Source organism: Osmerus eperlanus, chromosome 11 (genome assembly GCF_963692335.1).
Source record: "Osmerus eperlanus chromosome 11, fOsmEpe2.1, whole genome shotgun sequence".
Lineage (NCBI taxonomy): Eukaryota > Metazoa > Chordata > Actinopteri > Osmeriformes > Osmeridae > Osmerus > Osmerus eperlanus.
Window position 1 is genome coordinate 9,274,351 of NC_085028.1, and position 22,426 is coordinate 9,296,776.

General features: G+C 43.0%; 1 long non-coding RNA gene across 1 annotated transcript; it reads left to right on the plus strand.

Moving 5' to 3' along the window:
- Window positions 1-7,858: 7,858 nt before the first annotated feature.
- Window positions 7,859-21,892, plus strand: LOC134029087 (uncharacterized). Its single transcript, XR_009931612.1, has 3 exons — window positions 7,859-9,462; window positions 14,254-14,299; window positions 21,230-21,892. It is a non-coding gene; the product is annotated as an uncharacterized LOC134029087 (long non-coding RNA).
- The last annotated feature ends 534 nt before the right edge of the window (window positions 21,893-22,426 follow it).

Genomic DNA, 22,426 nt, shown 5'->3' on the forward strand with positions numbered 1-22,426 from the left:
TTATAGCTGCAGGAAACAAGCTTCTGATGAGTCATCAGGACTTAATATGCTATAGACGCCATGTGACGCAGACTGAATGCCCTGCCTCACCCTTAAACTGTCAGAAACAAGAGAGTGGACAGTGTGTGTGTGTGTGTGTTCTGTGTGTATGTGCGACAAATAGCAATATTTTTGTGGCAAAGTCAAATTGGGGAAAAAACTAAATATACCACTAAATATACCACTAAACACCACTAACATAAAAAAAGACCAAAAATTCAAATTTAAAGCTATTTTTGTCTACGTTTTCTGCGAAGCACACAAAGACAGGATTTCTCTCAAGTTGAGTCATAATTACCCAACAGCTCGTTCAGTCTGGATTGTTTAGTTACGTTTCAGGTTCGGCATGATCTTGGCTGTGGAGAAATGTTCTTTGAAAAGGAAAAAGCTGTCCATAAAGTCTGCTGGCTGGCTGGTGTTCCTTGATAGGCTGTTCTTAACCTAAGTTCAATGATGGCTTCAACGAGGCACCTTGGCTCTTAGGCTATTAGTGGCACTAACTAAAATCAGCTTAAAGTAATTGGGAGTCAGACAGTTTAAACTGGCAGAAACCCAACATCCAAGCTTCACCTCAGGGAATCTACCCATGTGCATTGCATACATGTTTGAATCTGGAATGGTTGTGGTATTAGTTTTTTATTCAGTTAACAGATACTCTCATTCAAAGTAAATTCAAACATTTTTACCATGGTACAGTAGTTTCGATGAGCTGAATCAACAACTTTTACTATACATTTGACTGATCAAGGTTTGCTCCATTTAGGGGTGTTCAATGTTGTCCAAACAGCTTATCTCCCTCTCTTACAACACTGAAACTTGTTAACACACAGGATAATGTTGATAAAAAGAAAACTTAGCGAACAACATTAGCATACATATTGTTTTGCCATAACCATCACAGCTGACTGATACCTGCCAAACATCACACTTTTTCATAAGCAGATAATAGGTACAGGCATGTTGTTGTTTTTTATATACATTGGATACTACTGTTTAGGTATTGGATAGAATGTTACCTAACAGTTAGCAACCAAATCATATTTTACCTTTTGACCTTTTGTGTGCTTTAGCTGTATTTCATAGATCGGTAAAATAGTAAAACCATCACAACAGTATTAAGTTCTGGAGCGTATCTGTCTGGTTTAGTCCAGCAAAAGACACAGCCAGACACTTTCTATGAAACTCCCTGGTTGTTATGACGTGTAAGAGAGTTAAATAATGCTACACAGCTAAAGCTAGCTCTCTGCATGAAGGCATGTCAGTCGTGTAGGGGCCTGACCTACTCAGCTGCCTGGAGGGAGGGAGAGGATGGGAATGTGGGTCGCCCACACCCAAAGCCTTGTCATACGTCCCAGTCAGCTGGATTCACACCTCCAGACAGAACTGGCACATTATGCAACGGGTTATTGATCCACGTGTGGACCATCATGGAAATGTTTTAAACTAGGGCATAGGTTCACTGATTTGGCTGTTAAGCCAGTGTCACAATGTGCAACTTGACAACCAGAATACAAAGCCTGTACTGTGCGAGCAGAGTGCAATAGTCGAGTTTGTAATTTTTATTATAGAAAATGCTATTATAGTAAAAAGCTTTACGGAAATACTACTGTACAAAAATGTACTCTTTTGAGTTAGCAGCTATAATTTAAGGAAGGATCAACCAATGTTTTATGGAGGATAAATCAATAGTTTAAACTTCAACTGAACTCAGTGGTGTAAAAGTGGAGACTGCCATGACATTAAGTTACTCTGATTTCCTGAGAGTAATCTGTCAAGTCAAATAGCTTAATACGTGTCACCGACACGTCTACTCTCCAAGTCTCCTACAATGTGTGATGTCATCGTTTTCAACAACCTAATTTCTGTTGGCCTGCCTCCATTGATTACCATCAACTGTCTCTTTTTTTCAAGACTACGGAGAAAGTTCAGTTTAGTCAGTCTGTCCAGTTGTTGCAAGCTACGAGAGACAAATAAGGGCATTTTGAAAGCAGGGAAGTCAGATCAGGCTGTCCAAGGGTAGTGTGTTCCCTTACATGAGCAAGGCTAATCATATCTGTAAGTAGGCCGTGGCCCTGTATGTGGCAACCTAGATAAACACCTCAGTAACTTTCATCTCTGGTCCCGGCCAGTGCAGTGAGGCCTTCTCTTGTTCACATGCACAGGGTCAGAGTCCTCTGCACACCGTGCAAAGTGAGGAAACATGAAGTAGGGTAACAGTGATTGTAAGTAGAAGATGTAACATAGCTATACGTAGATATCCTACCAATAAGTAAATAAAAAGTAGCATATGAATGTTTGCGATTCCATTTATTTTTGTCTCTGTCTGACTGAAAAGGAACAGCACAAGCCAACACAATTATAAACCTATTTAATATTTATACTCTTAATAGGATTAAAGGATAACCTTTAATGGGTCTTAAACATGGCCTATCAAAAACCAACAAAACCAACATAAAACCAATTACCTCAGTTTCAAGTCAACTTGTTGATGGGCATGGGGTCTGTTCATTCAATCATTCATTGTCTTTATTCAAGTCTTGCTAGTTATGAGAATAACACTTTTTTGTTCTGACCCGTTTTGTTTTATTCTGTCTGATTCGTAGAACGGATTTGTGAAAACGCTAGCCAGAACACGTGGTCTGTATTATGATCTCTCTGGTGACCGTGGGCCACACACATACGGTTACAGCACATTTGTTCGGCCAAGGAGCATAGCGCACTGTGAGATGTGAGGTGAGAGAGATTTTGTCATATTACCAGAACCAAAGTTCCCCTCAACATCACCAGAACTAAAGACTTCGGGACTTGTTGGCAGGTGAGGATAACGTGCCATGATGACGCATTAACTCCTGCCATCCCATGACATGATTGTACAATACAATACACTTAAATCTGACTTCTCAGTACATTGCAATTACTGTTCGGTTGAGCCTCATGGCCATTTAACAGTCGGTTATTATCACCTGTCTCTCCTCTCTCTGAGCATTGATTTTGGGCTTCTACAATCCCTTTTGAAACCACAGAAAAGTGACTATGACTCGAGTAGATACAATTTTAAAGTGACTTATATGTGATATTATATTTAAACTAAGTTTATTGCCGCGTCCATGGTTTGGTTGGCACTTACGTTCAAAGTCCTACAAAATGATTGCTAATGTTTCCACAGTATCACAATCATTTGATAAGTTTGTGGTAGTAAAAAGGAAGGGGCATTGACGCCAGCTTAAAATGTCTCCTCAAAACATTCTCCCGAAGTGCACTGAATGGCCTTAAAGTAGACATGTATGTCCATCTCAAGTCTATTATTACTTATTAAACCTGTCCACTTAAGAAGTCCTTTCTTCAGAGCATAGTGAGAACCCTGAAGATGGCACGCCTTGTGCAGCTGGCCACTGTAAACTGCATACATATAGCGGGAGTCAGATGGCTGAGTGGTGAGGGAGTCGGGCTAGTAATATGAAGGTTGCCAGTTCGATTCCCAGCCGTGCCAAATGACGTTGTGTCCTTGGGCAAGGCACTTCACCCTACTTGCTTCGGGGGAAATGTCCCTGTACTTACTGTAAGTCGCTCTGGATAAGAGCGTCTGCTAAATGACTAAATGTAAATGTAGCTATAGTTGCCGCCCTGACCAGGTCTCATTTGAAGTGTTCACTGTTGGTCACAGCTCGTATTTAAGACATAATACAGTTGTACTAGCATCAAATCCAATGAAATAGAATGTCACTGTCACAAGGCAAGTGTAGCCTATGTACAGTGCAGTATGGGACATCTGTTAATACAAATGCAGTAATCTTGTGTGTCTAATGGAGCATAGCAAGTCTGTCCTCTGACCCTATGGCAAACATGATTAACAAAACACGCTGTCAGACAGTCACATGTCCATGCCAGAATGCTGTAATGAAACATGGAACTGGTTTGTAGTTGTGCTGATAGTATTTAGTTGTCAGTGAATGCGGCAAAAAAGTATTTAACAAATAAGCCATCTCGAGTGCCATTGAGGCAGTTATACAATTTGCATTAGCTGTACAGGTTGCCAGTGGGATGAATAGTTAACCAGACGTGTGTGGCTGTGCTGAGTCATGGTACTTCCCTTGAGGATGAAAGCGAGGTGTGCCCCCCCCCCTCCCCTAGTAAAAATGTAATAGACCCTTTACCAGCCCTTTCCTAAAACCCTGTCAAGTACATCATTCAAGCTTTGAACCAACGCAGCAAAGGTAAGGTGGAGTGTAGGTAGGGGGGCCAGCTGGCCTGATTTTGAAAGTGCATTTTTCTGCTTCCTTAAGAGTCTGCCAGCCGGTGTGCGCTGGCCCTTTAAATTGCTGCTAAGTGTCATCTCGCACGCACCCAACTCTGCTGAGTCATTGGCTTCCGGCTGCTTTTGTAACCTCCGATCCAGCAGGGCTTCTCATTGGCTCAGATCTCCACGCAGGGATCTGCGTGGTTGGCTGCCAGCACTACTAATCAGTTCCTTTTTGCCAGAGGCGGCTCTTAAAGCGACAGTAGTGCACTAACTTCCTGCTAACGGCCTGTGTGACCGTCTGACAGGCTACAGGGCTGTACTAGGGCCCTGTAGAATGCAGGGGTGGGGTCACACTACCGTCTGACGAATGAAAAAGAGAACAGTGAGAGAGACCGCTTTGAATGAAATGAAGAGAACGAGGACATTAGAATGAACCGAGTACAGGAGAAAGAAGGGTATGGCAGGGTGGTGGGTTGTATAGGACTTTAAGACAGGGACTGACGATTAGAGAAAACGTTTGGAGATTTGAGATCATCTGCAATATGGAGGGATCCCCAATCAAGGAGAAACACTCTCCCAACCTCATCATTGTGGTATGTCCTGTACCCTCTCACTATAATACAGATCAAGAGAGATCAGGGAGAGGAATATGGAAAATAACCAGGCCTGAGGAACTTGTGCAATGAGATTGAGAGTAATACGTCCCTCATGACTTGCCTCCAATATCCTACCCTGTAATAGTCACCTGCCAGTACAAGATTCGCATGCAAATAGAAGGTTATGGTAGCAAATATAATGAAAACGTATGCACATAAATACATTAAAAATGTCCTTCATGTGCTATCCTTGTAAAGTTACCACTGAAGGAAACAGCATTCAAATGGTAGTGCTGCTCCTATACATAATGCTGCTCAAGTTAACAGTTTCCACAACTGCCTCATCCACACCAATCTCTACACTACAAGTGACCATGATGACATTACTTTATCTGATGTCTGTCAGTTCTGCAACCCATCCCCCCCAACACAGGGCTTTAGTTCTCAACTTCACTCAAAAATCTTCCTGTCACTGACCAATAGACAGAAGTAAACTATGGATCTCTCTGGTTGCTGTAGAAATTGAGATAGGTATTAGGCCCACTGAGGTTTGGGGAGGAGAAGACCACAATAACATTGCTCTCATTCATGGAGATAGAGCAGCCCCACATGTCTGTCCTCCAACTGTTTATCACTTGAGTCATTGTGATAAGGCCGCAATGTTCCAGTTGTTTTTGAATGCTGTTGTTGGACATAGTCCTAATGTGAAGCTTCCATCTACTCAAGAACTTCTTATATCATTTCATGGCCCAAAAAATGCATTATAGACCTAATATAACCCCTGAACTATAAGAGGTTTAGGAACTTTTAGTTATTTTGTCAATACGATGACTCATTCGGGTAGGAGATACTTTGAATGAATAACTATTAGTTATGAACTTCACAGATCATACAGTCTAGTCAAAACATCTCCAACAGAATAGATCAAGCAAGATTTGGAGCAGAGCGGAAATCTTTGAACAGGTAATTTCATACACTATGACAATATACAGTACAATAGCGTTCTTTTTAACAACGACAGGCTTCCAGTAGAACCTGCAGTGTTTGAAACTACCTCTGTTGTCTCAAGGGCTTGTCATTGAAGCACATATCCGGCATGCCTGTGGTTAAAACAGGAAATTTTAATAAAAGAACAAGAAAATGACAGCTTTGCATTTTGCACTCGGGCACTGTTGAATTTCATTGTAGGCCGAGTCTGCAACAACTAGCTCTGGCGGTTAGCTTCCAGGATATTCCTAGACGGTATGGATTCCAGAAGCCGGCTTTATCCGCTTTGGCAAAAGAAAATGGGCGTGGGAGTGCAAGATACCGGGGAAAGGAATGGGATTGGACACCCTGCCCTGCCCTGCCAGTGTTGGTTGAGAGAGGTAAACGAATGAATTTCACAGCAGGCAAATGCAACACCAAGAGGAAACACTGAGCCTGTGCTTTGCATCAGAACCATCGGGGACCGCTGTGTGAAGGAAGGATTTGTTTCCTGAAGGATATGTGCCTGTAGCACATTCCTGCCCTGCTTTGCAAATGCTTCGAGAGAACTGAGGAGAGGAATAAAAGCTGTGTCACTGTGCTGAGTCCATCTCGCATTACTGCGTGTCTGAAACAACAAAGGTTAAGATTTGCGAGGCAGCTCTGTGTCTTAGTCAACGACAGTGGGACGATATAACATAGTTTAAACTGACTTCATCTAATCCTCTATTCAACACACACTGACATTCAGATGTATGCACATGCACTCTCCCACAAGGTGCACACAATCACGCACACATAGGCGTATGCAGCATGAAAAACCATGACAGAATGTAATTGCTTTGGTATCTTTTGGTCAAAGAGCAATACCACAATTTTGACCAGGGCATTAAATTGTGTCATATAGTTTTTGATGTTTTCATTATTATCTATTCGATTATAAGAGTGGTGAGGATGATAAGTAATTTTACCAATGTTATTCAAGCATGTTTTCTGTATTTTTTAGTTTGTGCCTCTTAAATAGTTTCCACCAAGTTATTGGCACGTGAATGCAATGTTTTTTTCTGCAAAGGAAAAGGTTCAAATTTGGACATCCCTCGAGTCTTCATCCAAAAGCAAAATTCCAGTGACTTCAGCAAGCCACCAATTGAGGTTTCCGTCCACAAGACAGGCAAATACTTCAATCCAAACCTCAGGAATGCGTTGTTTGCTCAATTGAAAACAATTTAAATGCAGATTTTGGTAATTGGCTTTAGAGGTTACTTTTCTCTGACTGTAAACTTGTGTTAGCTGTTAGGGATAGGATTCAATTAAATTACTTTGATTAATTCTGAAGGAATTCAAAGATTTGAAGTAAGTGAGTGTACATTTTACACATTTTCTGTTTTTGTGTTGTTTTACAACTGTTGTCATTCTAATGATCGATCTGTATTACTCTAATTCAGTGACACTTACATTCCTTCGTCCTGTCAGCATTAGTTTTATATTAAGATTTGAACAAAAGACAACTATTCTTATCATTACAGTAAAAAGTATATAAAATAGGACTGCATTTTACGGTGTGGATTGTTCATTTTTGTGGATTGTGGTGCTCTCACCTGTCCTATTTCAGACTGTGTAGCTTACAGTCGGTCACGAAATAGAGATGACAAGGGAAATAGACCATATCAAGCTATACTTTGACACAACACATTTTAACAGAAGTATCCTGGTTTAGAATATTTACACTACTTAATAACTCCTGTTATACAGTAGGCTATCTTGCACGCTTAGTGGTCTAAAAAAGTTCTTATTTGTCTGGAATAAAACGCCTCTCATTTGTGGGTACTGTCATAGGTTAATCTTTGTTGTTCCCGCCTTTCGTTAGGCAACAATGAAGAAAGTCATTGGTGAACCCACTTGACACTCAAAGTGCATAAATGGTGGGCGTCATCGGGGAGTGTTTCAGTTAGAGTTTGATTGGCCAGCTGTTGCTGCTGACGTCATTGCTCTGCCAGCTGATCGGAGTGAGAAGCCGGTTTGAAGGGAGTTGGACAAGACTAGGCAATTGAGAACCAGAGAGGACGCGAGAGACTGGGAAACTAGGAAACTGGAAAGTGAAACTGGGGCGGCGTCATATTTTTATTCGAGAAGTTACATTCTAGTACGTAATAGGTTATAAAGGAGAGATAGTTCACTGTTTCATTAGCGCATATTCCTGCATAGAAAAGCATAATATAGACTCGTTTCGTCGCGAGGCACCGGGACTGTCAGACTTGAAGGATAGTTAAGGTGTGGCTGTCTTTGAAATGTTTTTTTTATTACTATCCTCTCGCTTTGTCAGCATTATAAGGATCTTAAAACCTTACAAAATTCTCGATTTCAAAGGGGCGGGTGATAATGCATGTCGTTTTTTAACCTGACCTTTTCGTTAAGATGACATGAATCATAGTTTGTCAAGACCACTTCGAAATGCGTAGTGCCCACTTAATTATAAACACCCAAACGTTTGTTTTGACAATTAGTTCATTTAAAAGTATGTTGGCGTAGGCTATTTAATGAAATGGTGGTTGCAACTTTATAGTAGGAAAACCAGATGAATAGAAAGTCAACGGGGCCATGGGCGTGGAGACGGAGGCTGGACAGTAGCCTAATGTTCGGTACCGTAGAGACGATAGTCGTATAGTCTGTAGAGCATTTATCGCCTGATCGATAAGCAAACAAAATTATGACAAATTGATTAACCTGATGCTACATTCTAAGTTAAAACGAGGGAACAGAAGATTGTCTTTACAACATAAAGTAAGTTCATAGGCCTATAGACAAATTTAGAAAACGTAGAATTACCCAATTTAAGGATAAACTTCACTGATATCAAAATCTACATAATTAGGCTACATAATTCAACAGTGGATGTAAGGATGCGACTTTCGACCGACTGGTTATTTTATTGAAATGAAATATTCTTAGTCTAGGCAATTAAATAGTTAAATTAGAGTGTCGGTCTTTCGCTGACTATTTTAGACTTTTACGCTAGTCCATAGTTTGCGATTTTAACGAGTTTAGGGCCAATCTTTCATCTTGTCTGTAGACGTTTTTCATTCTTAGGTTGTTCACTTAGATTTGTTTTAGGAACTATTCTCGTGTAATCGTAGCCACCTTGTCGACGTTAACTAGGATTTCACACGTAGCCTAGCTAACAATCATTTAAACAATCTAGGTTTTGTGTATTGTCAATGTAAACTTTAGGCTATTAACTCTATAGGCTATGTAATATAAACGTCTATTAAAAGCGAAGGCGAAAGATGACATTAGGCTATTATCATTTCTAGCTTAGGGTTCGCTGTATCTTACTGATTTTGCAACACTAAAATCCTCTTGTTTATATATTCTAGTTTGACCAAATGTTTGACCAAAATGAAAGAATTGAACGCAAATTCCATGAAGCCGCACCCATAAAGCGCAACATGGATGATGCACGGTTTTCCTGTAGGGCCTAAATGCTTCCACTCTTTTCGCGTCTTGAAGTTTTCATGTTTAAAGTCGGCCTAAACAATTGCACAACCAGTGTCAAGTTGGCAACAGGTCATTAGCAAGATCGAAGCAAGCTCCAATGTTTCATCGATGTCTCCTCTGATAAAGGTAAGATTTCATCTAGTTTCCTTTGTCCTGAGTGTTTTATAAGGTAGAGTTGTCCTTAACCTGTAGAATCCAAACGCATGAGCAAAAGTCAAGGGATTGTTTTTTCATCCAGGGAAAAGTTTAAGGATGTCTGGAAGGGGGTGGTTTGGGTGGACTGTTGTACTGACTTTTTGATCCCTTTTTCTCAACTGTTGAACAAGCGTTTGAGACTTTTAACCCTGTTTGTGTAATCTCAGCAAGATATTTCAACACCCAAGAAAGAATGAGTTAAAAAATGTCAGATCATCAAAGATCCTCTGCACTATGAAACCTCACTACTCAACCCTACACGTGTTCACTTGTGTAAGTTATAACAGCGATACAGATAAACATGGTCCAAACCTGATATTCCTCAAATCAATTCAGCATTGATGCTGACTTAGCATCCACAGCACTATTCCACCACCAGCAATCAATTTACTCTAAATTACAGCGTCTTCCCTGAGCCCCACTAGGCAAACAGCTCCAAAACGTTGACTTGTCTTTGTGCAAACAATGGCCATTTCTTTTCTCCAATGACTTGTCTTTTTTCCCCGAGGGTGACATTGATGCTTCATCCCTATTCACAGGGGAGGACATTCTAAAGGTTGCCTAGTTGGTTGGCTTCCTGCTTCCTACTGTGTTCACACAAGCTAACTTGGAAGTGTGGCCATGGCAGACAAGGCATTTTCTTTTATATATATATATATATATATTTATTTAAATCTGTTTGATACCTCTGGATGAAGCTGTGACTCAAGAGATGCAGGCTATCCTACAAGTTCTTGCCACAGTTTTGTTCTGTTCTTTCTATCCAAATAATTAGACAACAGTTATCTCTGTTGGAAATGGTGATATGTAATTGCTGAATACCACATGTTACAATCACATTCAAATGATCAGGGTGGCACTATTGAATGCTTGGTCCCTTCCTGCCCTCTTGTTGGAGAATTACTTCTAGAATGATGTCAGGAGGGAACCTCCCTACTCATCCCTTAGTGGAAATTGGGGTGTAATTCAAGACCGGTTTTCTCAAAGGCCTACGTGTTTGTTTGTTGTATTTAAAGGACTCCATTGTCTGTGGATACAATGACATGTTGTTAGTGTAGCCTACATTTACAGTAAGAACAGTATATGAAATAACTGTCTCTTTTGGAAAAAAGATGGTGAACTTTGATTTGAATGTTGCAAATGACTGACAGTTTCTTTTGACGGCTTACATTTCTATCATGAGTCTTGCGCAAATCGAACCTAGTACCTTGGTGTTGCAACCAAATTGATCAGGTCAATTAAAGAAATTACTTAAACTGTAGTAAAGGCTATTTGAAGTAAACACCAAATTGACCTCAACCCCACCATCTGATTATTTTCCAATCCAAAACAACTTTTGAGAAGTCACTTATTCACGCAGTGTGCTGTCTGTGTTTGACCTAATTAACTATTACAGAGGTTTCCTGCAAGTACAAGAAACATATTGTCACTCTCCTGTGTTAATCCCCCTCAGTATCCTGATTGTCTGGCCATATTGTGGTAAATATTGTGGTGATTTTCCGTTCGTGTGTGTGCGTTGTAGCATTCTCTGTCTGTATCTCCTCGTAGCTGGATGAGATTCATTCAAATGTCCATATGACATTTGTGATGTCCATAGCACCATTCCCCAAACACGCACACACTGACTAGCATTTCCTACCATGGGAGAAGCAGGGAGCGTGTTTGCAATTTAAGATCTTCCTAGGTGTTACTGCCTTTCCTCTGTCCTACTCTAATGTTTGTAGTCATAGCAGAAGTTGTGTGTGTGTGTGCACGTTTGTTTGCAGGTATGCTGGGACATTTACAAGTAAGTGCAAGAGGGGGCAAAAGCTAAAAGATGCTAACCTGCTATTTCCATTTTCCAAAATTCCTGCTCAACCTTGCATGAAAGATGTAAAACTCTACAATGGACAGCTCACTCTGATCCTATTTTGTATTAAACACTTGTCTTTAATCACAAGTAATTATGTTAGCATTAACATTAGCATTGTAATGAATTTCCTATTGAGCTGCATACAGTGGTTGTGTGAGGCGGGATGGTCCATTGACAGCTATTGATGGGCTATAAGAGAATTCCCCTATGGGGTGAGGAACTGCAGTGGAGGTGCGGAAGAACGAGGTTGCGTGTCTGGAAGCAGCCACACCCTGGACTATAGGCCTCTGCTGTGTAGGCACTGCATGCTTGCATCAGTGTAAAATATAAGATGGATGCCCCTCTCACTATGGTGGTTGAGATGTACTTCTAGTACAGCTAGAAGAAAATGAGTTTTACTATAAAATATACTAGCCAACTTGGAGTGAGTGGGCTGTGGAAACTGAGTGTGCTGAGCGGCAGAACTTGCTAGAAAATGTGTGAACTTGGCGTTGTAAATGTGTGCATGTGTGAATTTGTTGGCTACTCTTAGTGTATGCCTGTGATGTTGATTCATTCAGACATACAGTCATTTCTATATGTACACACGTGTGTGTGTGTGTGTGTGTGTGTGTGTGTGTGTGTGTGTGCGTGTGCGCACGCTCTCCCTGGAAGGTGTGGTGGTCGTCTGCATCAACCAGTTGTGTTGTATAAGGGAGGGCAGACAGCTCTGTGAGGCTGTCTGCTGTCTCAAGGACAGGCAGACGCACTCCCCGTCTGTGCATGCGCTCTCTCTCACGCACACACTCACACTTTTAAGCAGCCATGGCCAACTGTCAAATCAAATCAAATGTATTTGTATAGCCCTTTTTACACGCAAGCATGTCACAGAGGGCTTCACATATGCCCAAAGAACTGCCCCTCAACCAACCTAAACTCTCAAGGAAGACAAGGAAAAACTCCCCAAAACTCTCAACAGGAGAAAAAAATGGAAGAAACCTTGGGAGGAGCAATTCAGAGAGGGATCCCCTCCTCCAGAGACGGTTGGTGGGAGAGAGGAGCAGAACACAGGCTAAACATAGTCATACAATGTCAATGGGTTTTTAAAACACCAAAATCCATTATTCAACTTTATAGATGTAGGACAGCGACCAGGTCCAGCGTTGGCTGACCGAAAAAACTGTGTGTTTTGACTCCCCATAGATGGAGGTCTCACAGTTTGCACAACCCTGTAGAACACATGGTAGCAAAAAGGATCTAGGCCTGGCGGGGGAAGTGGGTTTTAGGCCTCCGTAATGTGGTCTGGTTGAGGGATGACCTCCTCTACGTCCACGGGAAAGCGGACCTTAGAGCTGCGCCTTGGGCTTCCGTTCCATCCTTGTCCCCCCGGTGCCTCCATGTTCCTCCTCACCATGGCTGTGTCAGCCTGACATTTGGACTTGTCTGGTTAGTGGACGCTGTGCTCTGGTGAGATGCCGAGGGACAGTGTGTCAGTGTGTGGGATCCCTTCTGTGATTTAATGGCCGTCAGGTTTTGTTTTTTTCACATAGCTGTGTGAGTGACCTAGTTAAAGCACCGGTACCTATTGTGCCTTGCGGTGGTTGGATTGACGCTCCTGGCTCTCTCGCCCTCGCATACACACCCAATAACAGAGAAAGTGCAGGTACAGACACGTATCGGTGGTACTTTGCATGTGCATACACGTAGGAAACGTTTGCGTGTGTGGCGTGGGGTAGGGGGGTGGGACTCGGCACCCTTTTCATGGTGAAAAGCATCCCACTCTGGCCCAGTAGCATAATACCGTTTCTAAACCCGGCCTGTCCTAGATCGTTCTGGGTTTGTTAAAGGAGCCGTGAATCAAGTTTTAAAGTTGAGAATCTGGGGTGGGGCAGGGTAACAGAGCAGGCTGCAGAGAAGAAGAGAGAGGTGGGGGGATGTGAAAATAAAGAGAGGGAAATGGAGGGGAGGGTGAGCCAGAAAAGGTAAAAAGTAGGATGGCAAAGGTTGGTGGAGGTTGAGGAGGAGTGACACTTCTTAGATGGAGGTGCAGAATGTTGGAGGTTGAGAACTAGAAGAAGTACAGGGAGATGGAGAGTAGGGATACATGGAGGGACAGAGTGAGTGCTCGGGCTAGGGCTGGTGTGAGGCTGGGGTGCTGTGGAAGCTGCCATGTTCAGACAGCATGGAAGTCCGGGGGCCTCTGCAGACGGAGAGGAATTTCTACCATATGTACTAGGCATCCCAGGAATGCACCCAGGCCTAGCAGAGCTGACCAACGGAAAGACAGAGAGAAAGGGGGGGGGGGGGGGTGGAAAGACAAGGAAGGAGATGGGGATGGTTGGGGTAAAGGTTAAGAAAAAGAAAAGTGGAGGGAAAGAAGGGTGGAGGAGAAGGATGAGAAAATGTGGGAGGCAAGAGAGGATGGAGGGACAGGGGAGGACGAAGGTGAACGGAGGGAGGGAGGAGATGGAATGGTATGAGAGATAATAGAGGGGCAATTTAAGGAAAGTAAACTTGAAGCCAGACCAAAGAAGTGTGGAGAAATGGTGCAAATAGGACAGTAGCTAAGGAAGACTAAGAGATGGAGATGGGGGGGGCGGGGGGGAAACAGACTTTTCTGCTGGAAGAAACCTGTTGAGTGCAGTTCCTTGCATCAGAGGAATATGTATTTCTGGAAAAAGGGCTGTTTTGGCCACATCTGAAAAACATAAATCTCAAATCAGTCCTTTTTGTATGGAGTTTGCCGACAGTATAGGGCATTTTCATAACATTTGGCGGAGTATCTTTGAGCAAACTACTACAACAGTACTGTGTTATTACAGTGTCATGATAATTACTACATTTTTTGAAATTGTAACTTTTTTTCTTTTTCTTGTTGTTCTTTCTTTCAGATATTAGCCAGGATGGACATGTCACATGCGGAGGCCTGGTGTTGTGGTAAGTTTAGTTCAGCAGTCAGTCATTACACCATTGACTGCACAACTTGCTCAACTCTATACTGTGTGACGATATAGCATCAATAAATGTGTGAAAGGATGGAGTCACATGTCAGTGGATGTTTGCACAGCTTAGTTTGGATTTAAAGTATGTCATGAGCAAATACGGAATTGATTCACTTAATGCATTCATGTGGCAACCAGTGCTATTTAAAGTAAGCTTCACTTAGTAACTAAGGAGTTCTGATGTATCATAAAAATCATGAAGAATTTAATCACAGGCTGTCACTCTCTGACTGACTGATTGACTTCCTTACTTGCGAGAGAAGGAAAGCTTTGTCATCACGATGACTAAGTGCCAGGGTAGGAATGTCGAAGTGATCTGAGGTTGGACATTGTGTGTGTGTGTGTGTAGGTATTCATTACATTCTTAGCTGGTTTGCACACAGTGTTATCTTTCTGTCTTGTGAGCCTGTGCTCTTCTAGAATGTTCCTTCATTGGAATGTGCTTGCAGGCCATCTGTGTACATCTGTGAGTGTGGAAGCAGCCTGTGCTGTAGCACACAAAATGGTGGACACGCACACACAACATTTTTCACTCTTGCCCCCTAATTTGGTTTTCTTCAGATTCATAGACATTGCATTGCACACACAACTTACCTCTTACTGTCACATGCAAGCAAACTCTCTTGCGTGTTCTTGCTCTCTGACACTCACACAGGCCACACAAGTGAGCCCCCCCCCCCGATCACGTAGTGTACGGTGTGCCTGGAGATGTGGTCAACCTCTTTAGTCACTACCTCTCATTAGTTCTGAACCTCTGTGAAACTAACATCCATCTTGAATGAAACCGCAAAGCCTATGGTTGTAGTACTCTGTAGCATTCTTGTAAAGTATGAGGTGTCATGTGAGGCTTTTGTAGGGTAGTTTACCCAAAATACACAGTTTAAAGATGCATCTCTACTTGTACAATTCTGGAGATTTGGAGAAAAAACCCTAAGAATTTAGCTATTTTTAACATGAATGTTCATTCTCATCGTGACTCACTCGACAAGATTGCAAACAGAGACTACACTCGTCTCACCTGAAAGGCAGTCAGCGATTTCTTCCAACTATTTTCAGTTTGTAGTCCTATAAACCATAGTGCACATGCATATGGTTCAGTCCTTGAATCGTAGTGACGTACAGATTGAGAGAAAGTTACAATAGACAGACGTGGATATCTGAACTCCACTCATACAGGATCCAGTGTGTCTGTGCCTGTCGTACCAAGTAAGGAGGATGTCTAATGTGGGCCAGATGTGTCCTAGTCCCCTGCAGCAAGAACAGTGTGGATACACATGATAAAGATGGTTGGATAGGAAATAGATGGTTAGATGGACATGTATATATGTATGCATTTTCTGATTCTCCGGTCTGTGCCTTGAATTGAGCCGTTGTACAGTTTGAGTAATGTAGAGCAGCGAGTGACAAGCGTCCTCCCTCTGCCCTGTACCGGAGGACTGGGTGTGTCCTCATGCATCATGCATTGAAGAAGCACAGCTCACCCCTGCCTCATCTCCACCGTCTGCCTCCACTTCCCTCTCCTCCCTTTCCACACCTTTCCATTAACACACCTCTTTTCCATCCCTCCCTTCTTCTTCACTCTCTTCCGTCCTCTACCCTCTCTTCTACTTCATACCTCCCATTTGACATTATTTTTCCTTCACTCCTCCTTTCATTCAACCCTCCCCCCTCCATCTATTCTCTCCCACATCCCCATGAACCCCCTCCCCTCCGTCTCTTCTCATCCCTCTCTCCATACAACTGTTCTCCCAGGGTATGGAGCGCCAGACAGCAGACATTAGAGCTGGGACAGATTATGGGTATTCCGATGGTTCTTTAGCAGCTTCCGTGTTGCCCCATAGTCATTTGCATTGTATAAAGACCCTGGAATATTATCTATCTAATCTCTCTCTGTCTGTCTGTCTGTCTCTGTCTGTCTCTCTGTTTCTCTCTCTGTTTGTCTCTCTGTCTGTCTCTCTCTCTGTGTGTCTCTCTCTCTCTGTGTCTCTCCTTCCATAACTGTCTAGCATTTCAGTTTGCTTACTGTTGTGTTTGCAAGTGAGATGGCAACCAGATTAATCTGTTTTCCTGAATCAAGGTCAAAGTTCACATGGATGGAGCAGCAAGGGAGTGCTTGGAGCTGGAGAACAGTCAGACATACACTTACACACGCATACAGACACACATACAGCACACAAACCCACACTCTGGAACAATGTATTTATTCGCCTACAGTCCCAGTTCTAGGAAAGGGGGATGGTGGTGTTTGGCAAATGTAAATTAAAGTGAATTATTTATTTGCTTCTTCCCCAAGTTCACCCTTCTCACACCCTGTCTCGTCTCCAAAACTATCCAATGCTGCCTTTTCTCTCCTTTTCAAAATCTATCTCATTCTATTCTTCATTATGTTTGGCTTTTTAAGATAATAGTGTATTATTTCTCTGAGCATAATAGACTATTAGTGTATTGTTATTATAAATATTATTATTATGCTCAGATATACACACAAACATATTTAAACACACACACACATATAGCCACACTGTCATGAGTGTTGTGTTGTCAACCGTCTAAAAAAAAACAGGATGACCCTTGATACACGTCCTGTTTACACACTTGATACAGCACATACAAGTCTACACAGGCACATGCACAACTAGCCTCAAATACTCTACCTAGCAACCACCACACAATAGCAAACTTCCAGTATTTATGCCACAGGTTGCTTGCTGTTAACAGTAATTCTGTCATGCCATTTCCTGTTTCCCTCTCCATCCTCTAACGACGAAATCACTTCATTTGCAGTTAACACTGTCTGTTCCATATGAAATCTATGATTCAACAACCACACAGCCCGGATCAAAGCATGCTTTGAGCTTATTTGTGTATGTGGCAACCAACAACCTGTGCAGGTTGTCGTGTGTGTGTGTGTGGGAGATTACTCGCTATGGCGTAAATGCCACCAGATTGCTGTTGTCTGAGGTTGTTTGGTAGGATGGTTAGGCTTGGTTGTTATCAGATGCTCACACTTTTCCTTCAGCCTTGAGTGGACGCAGACCCTGAAACCATGCATATGCATGACTGAGTGCAATGAATAATTCACTGTGGTCCTGTGTGACGTTGCAGTGAATGGGTAATGTGTGTGTTTACCGTGCATGCGTGTGTGCATGCGTACTTGTTAGCTGTCTCCGACACCTTACAAAGCCAGATAAACACAACCCCTTATGACAATAAGGAAGCTGAGCGAATTTCACTCATCTTTTTTTCTTGCATTACTCTCTTCCATCTAATTTTGAAACCTGACCTCTTTCTTTATCCATCCGTATCTCCTTGTTGCTCCCCCTCGCTCTTTTTCTTGCTCCTTTTTTCGCTTTTTCCCCTCTCAATCTGTCACTTATTTCAGGCATTCTGCCTCATTAGATGGAAACCTCTTGTTGCTACCGTACATTGTTGTTATGGAATAAATATTTGTCTTGAGTTTCTAATAAGCCACACCACCCTTTATCTACCCTTGTTTTGCCATATGTACATAAATATTAACATGAAAAATCTATCCATGATATTGAAATGCATTGACAAAAAATTACTTAGACACAGGTAAAACGCTATATGGAAATCATCCGATCCATCCGGTAGCTGTGACAAACAGAATACAGAATATTTCTGCCGTGTCATGATTCGTAGATCTGCACCATCCCTCCTTCCTTGTCCAATGTCAGTAGTGTCAGTTGGCATTTCTTAACAGGAATGCATTGTGGGTCTATTCCCATAAGACCCCGTTTTCCTATCCGAGCCTGTCGTACTTCAGTCAGCTGGTTTATGATTTTTTGGGTTCGTGATTCAAACGACACTGACTGTTATTCACAAATGGGAGGGGAGAGAAGATGAAAAGAGAAGGAAAACAACAAGAAAAAAGGAGAGAGCAGCAGATGCCTTCATATTACTGGGTGGGGCTGCCTTTCTACCCGTTTAACGCATGCATACTCATTCTCCTGCTTATGCATGCATACTGGCTTTCTCCCTCTCACGCCAGCATGCTCACGCTTCTACACACCACCACTACATCTATGCCTACACACACTTTGCGGTCTGTATCTCAGTCTTACATACTGTACACCATTTTTTTTTCTTTCACGCGTGCACACACACACACACACACACACACTGAGACAACTCACAGACACGTACACAAGCACACCCACACAGAGACACACATGCTGATTCACACACGTCTCTCCCTCTCCCTGCATCGGCCCCTCAGTAACATTCATTCTGACTGGTACCCAGCATCTCTTTCACAGACACACGGCAACGGTTATAAACCTATTATGACAGGGCTACCAGTGGGCTCAGCTCTCTTACTTAGATTTAAGAGTTCATCTTCAGTCAGACACACACGGCTCAGTGCAAACAGCCCCTCTCCTCCGCCTGGTAATATCATTCTACTGTTGGCTGGGGGAAGGGAGTGACTTATGTATCGATCTGCTGTTGAAAGAAAGTTATGGCGGAGGGGGCAGGCCTATTATTTATAGTGGGATGGCAGATTGGGTGTGTTCCACTGGTGTGATTACAATTTGAATGTGGCACGCCACAGGAGTTGCGTGTACTTCCGCCTCCACGCTCTCGCTTTCTCTTACTCTTATACACACACACAAACCTCCTGACGGCTTGGCCTTTTCCGCCGGTGGTCAAAGCGTTTCTAAGTGCCAGAGTTTGACGTCAAGGGGCCGTTGTTCTGATGAGTGGTCACTGAGTCGCTGGGTCTCCTAAGCAACGTCTTTCGTGACCCAGGGAAAGCTGCAGGGGTTGAAATATGAGTGTGTACGTAGTGTGTGTTTTTCCCTCCTACACAGCGTCAGTGTGAGTAATGACTTCATTTGGAGACCAAAGACTGTGCTCTGTAATGCACACATACTTACATATACATACGGACAGAGAGAGAGAGTGAGAGGGAGATAGAGACATTTCCAGCCTGTTGCTTTGGCTGAGTATTTGTCCGGGAAAGCGACTGCATTGTGCAATAAATCACTTTGGGTACACAATGTTCCATGCTCTGGGAGGTTGAGCCAGTGAGCACGGTACTGTACGAGTGTGTACGTGGCACAGGTGACAATGTGATCCTGGAGGGGCGACTCGGTGTTGATCTTTAGAATTGAGCTGTAAGCCATGACGTCTGTCCATTGTTGAGGCAACACTGTGGTAGAATGGAGATGACCTGCCCCTGCCCGTTTGTTTACATTTGGAGTAGAGGGTGCGGTGGGGGTGTAAGGGAAAGTAAACATCACCATGTCTTTCTGTTAGTTGCCCGCTGACCCCTTTCCACCGCAACTTCTAACCCTCAAATCATCTCTCTGTCTCCCTCTCTCCATGTCTGTGTCTCGCTCATATCTTGTATCAAATGCCTTAGACATACACATGCTGGGAGCTGGGCTGTGGGCAGCAGGGGCAGGTGTGTAGTGACCAGAGTCGTCCTCTGGTCTGTCAGGAGCTGGTAGGAAAGGCTGCAGGTGCAGAGCATTCTGCACTTGCATACACCACTGTAGGTTAGCCAGCTGTGCTTCCACACCTCTTCGTTAGAACTGGTGCATCTGATAACAACCACACATCCAGGTTATAAATGAAGACGCTGAAAGAAAACATTTACTGCAATTCTGCAGCTCTAGCTCACTCGTGGGTTGGTCAGTTGGTCCACAAAAATGGCAAGTGGGTATGTAGTCCCAGTTATTGCTAATTTGTTTGAATTCTTGGAATATGTGATCCTACTCTCTCTCCTTCTCGATCCACTACTACTAAATCCACTACTACTACATCCAGTCCTAGATCCACTACTACTAAATCCACTACTACTAAATCCAGTCCTAGATCCACTACTACTACATCCACTTCGTTCAGGAATCTGCTTTTCTGAACTAGCCCCAGGAGGATGAGTAAAGATTGGTTCCATTGAAAAGGGCCTTGGCAGGCTTGCGTGCGTGTGTACACAGACCTTGTCTGGCTCTGCGGAGGACTGCGGACTGGGGCTTTCCACTGGGGCTCACAGCGGCCCGGGGTTCACTGAGTTGGTGGGGTCATTGAGTTGACTGGGCTGCTGAAAGCTGGCTTACCCAAGTCCGTTCTGTCCTTGAAAAGTGTGGAACCCGTTTCTTTGTAAATTCTGTTAGAAAATATGCTTTCAAACTTATTTACTTGTTGGCAAACTAGACAATACCAAGTCAAGATGTACGTTTTGATATGCTTGGCAAAGCCCCTTTGACCATGGTTCATTTTAGCATGGACTCTGTGCTATTTCAGTCCTTTCTCTTTTGTCCTTATTGGACATCAAGAGGATACGAAAATACAGGAACCTGTGTTTTTTTATACCTTTTTTTATAGGATTCTATAATGTGTTTTGAAACCTTCAAGAGCAATCCTTTCTAGCTAAAGAGCAATACTGTGCTGTATCAACACTCCTACCCAGCTAGCTACAGTATCTGTATTCAATTATAGAAGGAACGTAGAGAATGTGAAAGCAGTAGCTGGTGTTAGGCAGCTTAAGTGACGATAGACGTGACCCCAGACATGTGTGTACTGTATTGTAACATCTGAAACTGCACACTCAGAAATGGAGGTACGAGACAACAATTCTGTACAGGTAGAAGAATGTCCACTCAAAGATCCAGTCATGGTTTTTAAGAATCCAGAAAAGCTCCTTTTGATTAACAAAAAGGGAACAAAGTAATTTAAACCAAAAGAAAGAACTCATTCGTTTGTTCATGTTTCATCCAGTTAGGACCCAGCACACCTCTGTCATTTTTGGACACTTCATACTGCAAGATCCAATGTGTCATGCAGTTGGACTTAACAGTCTTTTTCTATCTCTCTCTCTCCTTCCTCTCTCCATCTATAGATCCTGCCTCGGACCGAAGAAGAAGAGGGCTTGTGTGCGTGCGCCCACACTGTGCTCACTGGCTGACCCGCAGGAGTTCTTCACTGGCAAGCTTTATGTCCTTGTGTACCAACTAAAGCTGCCAGCTGAAGAACTGTTGTGGTTGGCTCTTTCCTGCTCTTGCACCCTACACTGAAGAAGACTCCTCCCACCTAAAGGAGGCGTGCATGTTGGCATCTGTGGTCCTGTGCTTATGTGATGGAGTCCATACCAAGGGGATGGTCACTTCCCTATGCAGGTGCCTTCCTGTTCACATTGAACATGTGAAATGGAACCAAATCCAACTGGAGCTGAAATATAATGTCGGTACAACAGCAGGGCTTAGTGAGCTCGTCGACACACATGCTCACACAGGTGCCTGAGAGCTGTGGCTGCATAAGGGCTGACACGTTTTGATTGGGTCTGAATTGTGTTGCTTAAAAGTTTACTATATTTTATTTTGTGCTGTATTGCACGTAATGTGTGCGAGCAGCACATGATATAGGCATTGGCCAGACACAACTTTTGGATTGTCCTCTCGTCTGTTAGTGAGGTACCTGATATCTGTGGCCGTGTAAGGGCCGATACATTTTGTATTCCGTGTCTCTTTGCATAGAAAAAAATAAATCACTAAGCAAACCTTCAGTTGTGGCAGTGTCATTTAAAAAAATGCAACACAGAACATACCGCGCTTACTCATTTACACGTACTCATGCACCTAGCGACATTACATTCAACATCAATTAAGCTCGAATGACATGTCTGTATTTGGGTAGACGTTTTGGCATCATGTCAACAGTGTATATCTCTAAAACAAATATCTGTACATGGGAGATGTGTGTATGCAGAGGCAGGTTTAAAACGACGCTCTGACATGCTTTGAGATGGAGACATGGGTCGCTGTTCTAGACAGGCCTGTGTTCTCTGGAGCGGGGCCCAGCGCTTCTGACATGCGTTTCTGTTTATTGATGAGCCTAGGAGGCACTGCCAGATAATGAGTGATGAGGGCAGCCAGACACCTCGCAGCCCTGTTTCACTCGATCGCTCTGGTTGAACATTTTGTAATTTTACATGACTACTACTGTATACTTTCCCTCACCCACTTTGGTGTAGAGAGAACGCTCGACAGATCACCGCAGATCCACCAATGGCTAACCCTTAGCTCACCATAAATCTCAC